This window comes from Pteropus medius, unplaced genomic scaffold (assembly GCF_902729225.1).
Source record: "Pteropus medius unplaced genomic scaffold, Ma_sr-lr_union100, whole genome shotgun sequence".
NCBI classification, from domain to species: domain Eukaryota; kingdom Metazoa; phylum Chordata; class Mammalia; order Chiroptera; family Pteropodidae; genus Pteropus; species Pteropus medius.
Window position 1 is genome coordinate 2,245,142 of NW_024344434.1, and position 11,678 is coordinate 2,256,819.

The 11,678-nt window shown below is 39.3% G+C and overlaps 1 long non-coding RNA gene and 1 pseudogene across 1 annotated transcript; one reads left to right on the forward strand and one right to left on the reverse strand.

The window, feature by feature from the left end:
* Positions 1-207: 207 nt before the first annotated feature.
* On the forward strand, positions 208-6,052 carry LOC120610369 (uncharacterized). The gene is made up of 2 exons (XR_005654923.1): positions 208-417; positions 5,881-6,052. It is a non-coding gene; the product is annotated as an uncharacterized LOC120610369 (long non-coding RNA).
* On the reverse strand, positions 3,795-3,913 carry LOC120610393 (uncharacterized; annotated as a pseudogene).
* Positions 6,053-11,678: the final 5,626 nt, after the last annotated feature.

Below are 11,678 nucleotides of genomic sequence, written 5' to 3' on the forward strand. Positions count from 1 at the left end.
CAGAATCTAGGCCTGATTAGAAACTCTTATAGTTGTTAAAAACATCTGCTTGACTTACCCTCTAAGTCATACCGTGCTCTCTAAACATTGATAATATTTTTTTTTTAATTTCACTTTCGGCTCCTAATCAAAGGGGCCAGCCAGCCTATAAGATTCCATGCAGAAAGGATGACTTAAATCATCCCTTTCAACTCAGAGCCACATGGGGACAGAGTATCAAGGAGAGGTCAGGGCATTTCACTTCTTTCCAACCATGAAGCTCCTTGGCCAGCATGGGCCTGGTGAGGATTTCAGAGCCAGGATGATATCTGCCACCTGTGGTGAGGAAAGAAGCTGGGTGGCTAGACCAGTCCTGGCAGCCTGCACCTGGGCCTTGATCACAGGCAATCTCAGACCATCAGAGGCTATTTCCTGGAGGTAAGCCAACTCATGGTGCCCTCACACTCTGGGAAAAGGGCTGCAGGGAACAAATGAGGAATACTACAACTAAGAAACTCAGTCAGGGGTCCTCAAGTGTCTTCCTGGATGCACTTAGAAATGTGACAGTGACTTGTTGCAATGACTGAGGGTACTGTGGGCAATTAGTGGGCAGGGCGGGTTATGCTAAGTGTGCTCTAATGTGTGAGACATTCCCAAGCAATGACAAATTGCCCATTCAAAATGCCAGTGGTATTCCACTGACTGAGTCCAACTTTCTCATTTTACACATGGGAAAGGATTTGAATGATTTTCCCCCAAAAGAGGCCTACAGAGAATTTTTGTTTCTGCTCAGTAGTGTCAGTGTCTATTCAGCTCCCCCAGGAAAAAATTTCGTGAATATTGTTGCTTCTCTTTAAATTCACCAGTAGGCCCATAGTCCCTAGAAATGGAAAGGGAAGTGATAGTCACTGAATGTACCAAATCCTGCATTAAGTACAATACTTAACACAGACTATCTCATTACCTCTCCAATGAAAAGAAAGAAAGAAAGAAAGAAAGAAAGAAAGAAAGAAAGAAAGAAAAGAAAGAAAGAAAGAAAAGAAAGAAAAAAAAAAGGAAGGAAGGAAGGAAGGAAGGAAGGAAGGAAGGAAGAAGGAATAGGAAAAAAAAAAAAAAGGAAGGAAGAAAAGGAAGGAAGGAAGAAGGAAAGAAGGAAAAAAAAAAAGGAAGGAAAGAAGGAAGAAAGAAAGGAAGGAAGGAAGAAAGGAAGAAAGAAAGGAAGGAAGAAAGAAAAGAAGAAAGACAACAAAACAAAAACATGGGAATCAAGTGGTATTGGAGGAAAGAAGACTGAGGCTCGGAGCGATTAAGTAAGCTGACCAAAGTCATACAGCTCGTTCCTTGCGAAGGCAATTTCAATTCAGCTCTCCCAGGCAGCAAAGTGCTTTCATGAAGCCACATGAAAGCAGTGAGCTGGGCTCCAAATCAGACCTCTCTCTGAACAGCACAAATCACACCTCATGTCTTCTAAGACTCTGCCAACTTAGAGCAAAATTGAGGAAGGCCATCCTCATCTTGGAGCCTCTCTCCTCCTCACCACCACCAGAGTCGGCCAGTAGGAGCCGGTTCTGGGTTATTGTTACCAGGAGTTTTGCTTTTTCTTATAAGATTTCCTATGCTGTGTGAAAGACACAAAAATACAAGGAAGGAAGCTCCCATTGCGGAATGGGAATGGAGAGGGTGATCAGTGGTAAGAAAATGCAGAACATCTTTCCAGAACTGCTACCATGTCACAATTTGCCTTCCATAAACCAACTTTTAGAACCTGTCAAAGAAATAAACAGGCTTTTGCCTGGTGCTTCCAACCAATCGGAGGGGTTTCCTTTCTTTCTAATTGAACTTGACCCATTCAGTACAGAGAGGAGGGGAAATAATAGTGAAAAGAGAAATTTTGAAAGTAGGGGAGATGGCACTTCAGTTCAGGCCCCAAGACTTTCAAAAACAGGAAAATGGAAAAGAACAGTAGTGCCAATAAGATAATGACCCATCTTGGCAATTTTTGAAATCTTTGTGTATTTACTCAGAAAGTGGCCAGTTTGGGGTCCTCATTCTATTGCTTCTTAGCCTGTGATCTAGTTAAGTGCCTTATTTTAGCCAAACTCCAAGTTTCTCATCTGTATTAACAGGTCTTTTCCACCTCATAGTGTTGTCAGTAAGAATGAACATGGAAATAAAACACCTATCACATAGTAGGCACTCAGTAAGTGGAAGCAGCTAGGGCGGATTCACTAGAAAATGGAGTGCATAAGATGGCTTTGGATAGGTAGGTGCAAAAGAGCTCATCACCTCCAAAGCTCTGACTCAGCTATTATTGCCAATCTCTTTTTTTCCTAAAGAGCGGGCAGGGGTGGGGGAGCAAGGAGGGGAGTTTTCAGGGTAACAAGACTAATCAGGATTTCACCATCAAAGCAAATATATCCAATTAACAGCTATTAGAGAAGCATTTTCTGGCACTGTGCACAATGAAGGCCATTCCATCTAGTGGAAATTAATCTTAATTATTGGTACCTGCATACATACGTGCAAAGGGAAGCAACTCACATTAATCTACATTAAACTTAATAGCAGTCCGTGTATTATCTATTCGGAGTCAAAATTGACTGCTGGCCCCTGCACAGATATCTGCAGTGCTAACTCAAGTAATTACAGTGCAGTGGGTCTCAAAGACACAATTTGTTCCCTTTATAATAAATCAGTTGCTAGAGCTTTTTATAATTAAAAACCAAAAGAAAAAAATAGAACTGTATAGGTAAATGTCATTTTCTTCTAAGGGAAGGAAAAATACATCTTCTTGTTTCCTAGTGCGAAAGGAAAAAGAAACACCCTTCTCTAATGGAATCCCAAACAGAGAGATAAACAGTGTTAGGTTTTCAGAACTTTGGAAAATAATGTTTTTAAAACCTCAAATTTAAAGCTTCTAAGAGGCCTTCATTTCATTTCCAAGGTGATGGTAAGGCTATATGAGAGAGATGTCTTATATTAAGTGAAATTTCCAATAGTCTGGGTCAGGATGGAAGGCAAAGTCGATTTTACTAAATTCTATTTAAGAGAGACCCTTTCCACTAACAATGGGAAAAAGAGAAATGATGACTATGCTCTCTCTTTCTGCCCACAACCCTTTATATCAGAGCATTTATTATGCATTTATTCGATAAATTTGTTTTTAGAGATTGCCTTCCTTTCCATAGATCTCTTTCATTTTTGTCATCCCTATCTCCAAAACCATGAGTCCTACTTCACCTCGACTACTTCGGTTAGGGCTTTTCTTAGTTGCCCAGAATCATACACCTACCAGTGTTCTATGACTTCCGAGGCCATCTAGTCCAACCTCCATAACAACCAGTGTTTCCTAAAGTGAAGCTATAACCACTGAAACAGGGGTGATTAAGCAATGTAGAGAGAACACAGTGACTTCATTTGCCAGGTGCTGACTGGCAGGCACACATTCCACATCAGTAAGAGAGCCCATTCAACCTCTGCAGTTGGGAGACAAGCTTATCCAAGTCAGATTTTACTAGACCTGCTGCTCCCCATCCCATCATCTAGACCCTGGCTCACCCCAGTGTAAGACTCTTTCTAAGCCCCTGGCGTCTCCCTGCCTATTCTCAGCTCTCACTTCTGGCCTTCCCACATAGGCCTTCCCTCAGCCCACTCAGTACTCCTCCTGAGTCCCAACCAGGGATGCCATGTCCAGCTATTGAGGTTGTGTGTCTAATTGCATTTTGAAGGATGACTTCCAGAACTATGAAACTTAGTAGGCATGACAACCGCTCGGTACCCCATCACCACTATCTTGCTTCAGTCTTTTTTTTTTAAGCCTATAGGACCTGGTATTCCTAGGTGGTCTCCCATCCAAGTACTAACCAGGCCCAACCCTGCTTAGCTTCCGAGATCAGATGAGATTGGGCGTGCTGAGGTTGGTATGGCCATAAACTTGCCTCAGTCTTAACTCTCTGCCTTGTACCTCCTTCAGCCTCCCCATTCCTTTTCCATGTGTGCTACCTGCTCTCAGTCTCCAGGACTCTTTCTCCAGCAAAAGCTATTTCCTTCCCCTCAACTCCTCACTGTAGGACATGGAAGTTCATCTCTGACCCCATGTCTGGATCCTACCACTCCCAATCCCTCCTCAAATCTTTCCCAGTCAGGACGGAACTTCCTCTTGGATCACAAATATCCTCATTGCCATGGTTTTTCCCAGCTCAACTCTCTAAGTGTGTGTATAGCTCTTACTGCTTCCCTCTACCTCTGACATCTATCTGCTTTGTGCTCATTACCCAATACTGTCATTTATCACAAGTTTTAAATAGAAAATCATGTATATGTTCCCTAAGAAATTTTAGAAAATATAAAAATAATTAAAAAGGCAGCCTCTTGGTGTTTACTACTTAAATCTTCTTTCTGTAGTAGACATATAGCACACATTCTAATATACAAAATGGACACATAATTAATACTGATTATTAAAATTATTGTTATTGCTTTTTTTGAATAGGTAATATATGCTCTGGTCTGTCATCATCCTCTTCCAGAGTCAATCAGTATTACCTGCTTATTTTATACTTTCTAACAATTGTTTATGTAATATATATATATATATATATATATATGTATATTACATATATAATATATGTATATTATATATATGTGTGTGTATATATATATACACGTGTATTATGCATGATATATATATACACATATATAAACGTATCTTTTTATACAAGTGAAGGGATCTATCATGCTTCTTTACACATTGCTACTTTTGCTTAATAAATTTTAGAGATCGTTTATATTATAAATATAGATTTGCATTAGCTTCCTTTCTAAATATATCTAATTAAAACAGTGAGTAAATAATAACACAGTTGGAGTTGAGGTATAGAAAAAATCATGAGAGAGGTATTTGAACAATCAAAGTTCAGAATACACTGTTCATAAATTCTGCCACTTCCCCTGATGACCTGACCTTATCCATAAGTTGCCCTTTAAGACCTGCTTGGATAATGATGGGGAACTCCCTTCCTCAGGAGCTAGTCTTAGGTGGTGAGGTTCTCATCCAGGGCCTCTTCCTGTTGTTATTGAACTGAAATGTCTCCACTGGTTTCCCAGATCCCTTAAACCCAGTGATCTCATCTTATAGGAATTCTTTAGCATTTAAAATTTATTTCATCCATTTGGACACAATAGCTATTGCATGGTAGTGTTTCTTAACCATAGCATAGGAGGCTGTCTTGCCCTTTAATTTAATTTTAAGTTTCCAAAAGGCAGAGACCAAAGCTTGGGTTTCTCTTGATCCCCTTCCAGTACCTGCCACAGTGCTTCCCACAGTGCACCTGGAAAACATCTGATCTTCCAGATCTCAGCCAGGTCATCATGTCTCTCAACCCTCCACCCCCAGAATTTTTCTAGTCATTGTAATTGTTTGTGATCTGTATGCCCAGTCGATCATACAAAGCCTGCCATTTGTTTTCATATATACATATGTATTTGGTGAATAAATAAAGAAACAAATGAATATTAAGAGGGAAATATCGTGGCTTTTTTTTTTGAAAGACAGCAATGACACATACAGTAGTGTTGAATTTCTTAAGGGGATCTAGTGGAATTCAAATGCTAGGGACACTCTCTTCCAGGACCCCAGGAACATTGACAGGGCGACCACTTGCCCTATTTAACAGCCCTAGGGCTCCATTTACAAAGCACCCAACCATAACATAAGCTTTTGAAACACAAAGTGGGAAGCTAACTTTCTAGGCCATGAAAGCTTTAGGACAACAGGTCACTCAGAGAATTCCTAGAGAGATTTCATAAGTTTTTGAGGGCCAGAGAGACGAGAACTAACATTTATCGCACTCTCGTTTTGTGCCAGAAATGGTTGTTAAAGGCAAACTTTTTCCCTTGCAGGGATGAAGGGTGGTGCCCTGGAATCATTTCTAAAGACCACTCCTTCTTTCCTGCCCTCCACCCAGAAACTATATCCAGCCTTAAGTTGGAATTTTCAGTCAACCTACCAAAGAGCACTTCCTGAAAACTTCCAGCGGAAAAAAAAAAAAAGACTGGTTCTGTGTCTCAACACTGTAGTTAACAATGTACAGGAAATTCACATAAACAGCTAAACAATACTGTAAATAAAATGCCTCTATTAAACAGTCAGGCAAGGTTATTGTTGTGAAAGGAGCACAGAGCTTTAAGGACAAAGTGTTTGAATCCTGGCTTTGCTACTGTTCAGCTGACTTTTGGGAGTATGCTTCAGCTTTCTGAACTTATCTCTACAACAAAAGTAATAATGCCACCTCACAATTGTCCTAAGAATTAAGTGAAACTTGATGAGATGGCATGCACGAAGGTGGGCAGAAAATGCATGTGGACTTAAGAAGGTGATGTGTCAGAAGTGGGGCACTGAGAGATGTGCAAAAGGAGAGGGGTCTGCATTGGCAGAGGAGGGATCATCTATGTGGGGTGATGGAAGACCCTTGACATATTCATAATTGCTTGTTCTTCCTGTTAGTCTTCTCATCCACAAGTATTCAATGAGCATTTACAAATGATGAACAAGTCAGACACAAGGCCTGCCCTCGTGGAGCTTACAGTTTAACAAAGATACAGACACATAAAAAAATGACTTGAATTTAGTGGATTTAGTGCTTCAAGATGGGAGGGAGAGGTATGAAATGGGAGTGGTTTCTAATCCAAGAAAGTGAGTGAGGAGAGACCCATTAGAGGCAGATGACATCTCAGCTTTCAGAGGCAAGTAGAGTCAACCTAGCTGGGGTGGGATAGGGCAGAGGGGGTAGAAATTAAATGTTCTAGGGAGAATGGTGGCTGAGTTCTCCACTCCTTCAGAGAGTATAAGAGAAGTAAGCAGAATACAAGTACCTGGTTTAGGCAGCTAAGTAAGAGGTAGTATCATTGACAAATATGAGATTTTGAAGGCAGATGTTAAAATTAATTTTGAATATGTCAAGACTGAGATTCTAAAAAAAAAAAATTGAGATTCCTGGGAAATAGTAAAATGAAGTTGTGCAAGAGCAGATGAATATGACCCCAAATCAGGAAAGTTCTGGACTAGAGACAGAAGTTTGAGAGTATATGGATGACAAATGGATATTGGGCTGTCGATGAGATTCCCAGAGAGTAAGAGCAAAGAGGAAGAGAAAAATGCTATCAGAGAACCCTCTAAGAGGTGAGCAAAAGAAGGGAACTCAATACAAGAGACTGAAAGTCAGCTGGAGAGGTGTCGTAAAGTGTCGCAGAAACCAAGGAAGGAGAGTGTGTTGCCAAAATGAGATAAAATTTGAGAAGGATTTATTGGGTAGGGCAAAGTGGAAGTCTTGGTGACTTGGGAAAGTTCCAGGGAAATCCAGATTGCCAATGCTGAGAAGGAAGTGGGAAGCAGGGAGGAGGAGACAACCAGTGCAGGCAAAACTTACCAGGAATTTTTTATGATAGTTAAGATGAAAGACAAAGAAGTAACTGAAAGGGGATGAGTATAGGGAGGGTTTTGAAATGATATTGTTTTTTAAGGTGGGAGAGTCTTGAACATGTCTTAATACTCATAAGAAAAAGCCAATAGGAAGGAAAGGCTAAAAAAAAAAAAAGAGAGAGAGAGAAGAGAGGAAAGAAACAATGATAGAGGAGAATCCTGATGGAAACAGGTGGAGATAGAATCCAGGAGGTATTTCACTGGAACAAGAATGAAAGAAGATGCTGTATCTGTTAGAAACTCTTTCAAGCTCAAATAACCGTAAGTCCTCTAGGATCACAATTCTCTAGGATTGTGACTTGAATTCAAATTTTAGAAGTCAAGAGGGTAGCTTTTTGCTACCATTAAAAAGCTCAAGGTTGGAAAGACTCAGAATAAACAACCCTGTGATTTGCTTCATCTTTGCCTCATGCTTGCAAGGGGGCTGCACCAGCTCTAAACATCACACTTTTACATGACCAATTCATAGTCAGAAAGCATGTGTTGGTGCAAGGCAGAGAATTTCTTCTTATATATTCTCTCTCATATGAAAGAAAAGTATTTTCTAGAAGCCCTCTAGAAGACATTGATATATCACATTACCAAAAATTGAGACTTCAGAGTCAACCCTAGACCAAAGCGGGCCCAGTTTCTCAAAATAAAACATCATCACCTAGCACCCAAAGAAAATCAAGACTCCATGGGAAACAAGGGGTGTCTTGAGGTTGGAAATGGCAATGTCTGCCTCAGAGGCACAGAAAAGGTAGGTCAGTGAACTTAGGGTAAGAAAGTTGAATAAATTCTCTTCAAATGTCTCTTTTTCTCTGTAAATTTGTCATCTGCAAAAATGAGAGGAAAGAACTATTGGGATATGAGGTCTGACAGGAGTGAAGAGATCTAAAATAATCACTTTGGAGGAGAGAGTGAACTAACTGAGGTAACATCTAAAATTCCATGAGGGTCCTAAGCAGGGAAAATGGTTGGGGAAGAAATTGCAGACCAAAGGAAAGAAGAGATGGGTGGAAGACCTGCTAAATGACAGCTCTGCCCCAAGTGTTCACCAGAATTTCCCAACCTCAGCACTACTGGCATCCAGGGCCTATTAATTCTTTGTTGTGGGGAGCTCTCCTGTGCATTGTAAGATGTTTATCAGCACCCCTGGCCTCTACTCGCTAGATGCCAGTAGCACACACTGCCTTCCTCCACTCCTCAAGCTGTGACAACCAAGAATGTCTCCAAACATGTTCCCTGGGGGGCAAAATGGTTTCAGTTGAGAACCATTGATGTATAATATTTTATTTAATCCTACAGAGCAGGGATTGCAATCTTGCTTTCAGGGATGGAATTAAATACCCAAGGACAAACAACTAAGAAGAGATGGAGCCAAAATTCAAACTGAGGCTACTAGAGACATTTTTCCCTCTGGCCCTGAGCTCCATTGACTGCAATGCACTACTGGCGCCACCACTAAATGGGAACTCTCCACCCTTGGTCCTGGCCTTAGCCTCTCCATTAGAGCTCAACACCCATAGAGTCACTTTGTGTAGTGATCTGTTTTTCCGGAAAGAATTAGAGAACTCATAAAAATTAAATCTTTACAGGAGTTCTGTATGCTCTTTTTCAAGATGTCAATCATTTGGGTAAAAAAATGTGGCAACATTTTCCCAAGGACTTGGAGGAGGAAACCACCATCTAGAAAGGAAAATCTTTCAAGCTGGAATGTGCTCTAGGCTGCCTATTTAAATGAAAAAAAAAAAAGTTATATGCCTGGGAAACATTATATCTGCCAAAGTGATATGAGGGTCGCACTGTAATAATGATAGCGTCAACTTCATGCTGCCTTTCATCCTCAAGACTCCAAGAAGAGCCTTAAAAATGAAATTTTATACGAGTGCACACAAAAACACACTATTGGCAAAATTCACACATATATCACTTTGTCCACCTCTCTAATGAAGGTGGAATGCGGTGGCAGATGTTTCACAGCTGCCTGACCCTCACCCTCTAGCAGTTTAGGACAGGAAACCGAGGACACTCGATCCAAGAGGAATTGCAGGGAGAGTCCAGGGAGGTAAAATCTAATCCTGCAAATTGGAATTTAGCCAAATACATGGGATACCCTTCATATCATTGCCTCATCCCTTACTCCAAGAGACTGAATGAAGAAAAATGACAGGCATCTGTGTGCATCAGAGAGGTCATGCTTTCCATGTGAGGAGAGCTGGAACTAGGAAAGATCCCTAACACTGGAGGCATATGTGCTATCCATACAGTCTGCAGCCCAGCCTAGTAAAGTCAAGGTTATATAGATTTTGTTCCCAGACCAGTTAGATATCATTACTCTGTTGAATAGCCATTGGCTGCATCCCTGTTGCATAGATGGCTCCCAGCCCTATTACAGGATAAATCTTTTCATAAAGAATGCCTCATTAATTTATGTGGGTGGTAGGGGAGAAGAGGAGTTGAGGTTAGTATCCTGTCTCACTAGGTCAGGCATGACAGACAACATGAGGTGAAAAAAACTATCTGTAGAGCATCTAGCTCAGGTCAGGTCTTTAGCTAGGAGCTTTACCTGTCATCTCATTAATCCTTACTAGGTCTTATTCGAACTTTACAAATAAAAGAAAAAAAAAAAAACGGACTTTCAACAGCTTAAGAAATTTGGGAGGTTATACCCCTAATAAGCCAGGATTGAAGTTCAGGTCTACCAAACTCAAAGTGACACATAGCTGTTACCACCACATCAGGACATAGAATATTGCTGGCATTGCAGAAATCTCCTCCAAGTCATTATCCCTCTTCTCTAGGTAACCACTCACTGTTCTTCCTTCTATTATATAGATTAAATTTTGCCTTTCTTCGAACTATATATAAATGGAATCATGAGTATGAATTCTTTAATTCTGATTTCCTTTGCTCAATAATTTACTTGAGAGATTCATCCATGTTTTTGTGCAAAGTAGTAACTTATTCATTCCCATTGCTATATAGAATTCTACTGTGTGAATATATTATTCATCCATTCTACTGTTCATTGACATGTAGACTGTTCCATTGAGGGATATTATGTATGAATAATGTTGCTACAGACTTTCTTGCCCACATGTTTGCATATGTATACCTAGAAATAAAATGCTGAATCATAGGATGTATATTTGTTCACTTTTAGTAGATAATGTCATAGTTTTCCAAATTTTATACAAATTAACACTCCCACCACCAATATATGAAAGTGCCATTTGCTTCACAGTCTCTAAAATTGGTATTTTGAGTTTCAGATGAAATTTTAACCATTTCTATGACTGTGCAGTTGTATCATATTTTAGTTATAATTTCCTTGAAAACTAATCGACCTGAGGACATTTCCATATATTTATTGGCCATTTGGATCATTCACTCTTTTGTGAAGTAGTCATCTGTTTTTATATATTGATTTATAGAAGATCTTCATATATTGTGGCTTGTCTCTTCACTCTCTTTGAGGTCTTTTAGTTCTTAATTTTAATTATTTTAATAAAGTCCAACTTATCAATCTTTTTGTTATAATTTGTATCTGGTTTAAAAAATAATTGCCATCCAATGTGATAAAGATATTCTCCTATGGCTTCAGAAAACAAGTCTTAAATTGTTATCGCTCTTTTTTTTTTTTTTCCTAATCCTTGGAAAAGTTTGTGAATGATCGATTTGTCTTGTCTTTAAATAATTGGAAGAATTCACTGGTGAAGCTATTTGGGCTTGGTGTTTTATTTTTGGAAAGATTTTATCTGCCAGGAGGAAAAACAAGAGGAAAAAATAGACCATAGAAGAAGACCTACAGGTAATTCAGATATTAAAGTTATTTGATACAGTCTTTACCTGTGATTAATTTGTATCTATTAGAACATATAAGAATATTTAGAATTTTTGTTTGATTTTTCTTTTTTCTTTCTTTTTTTGGTCAATATTGGCAACTTGTGTTATTCAAGAAACTTATCTACTTATATTTCCAAATCTGTTAGCATACTATTCTTCATTATATGACTTTTTAATGTGTCTAGGATCTGTAGTAATTCCCTCTTCATTTCTTCATATTAGTACCATCTTTATATTGGTACTGTGTGTTCTCTTTTTTCCTTCTTGATCAATCCTATTGAGGGTATATCAATTCTTTTAGTCAACTTAAAGAAACAGCTTCTAGCATTATTGATTTTGTTTCACTAATTTTGTATCTTATTTCTTTATTGCCTTCTTTCTACTCTTT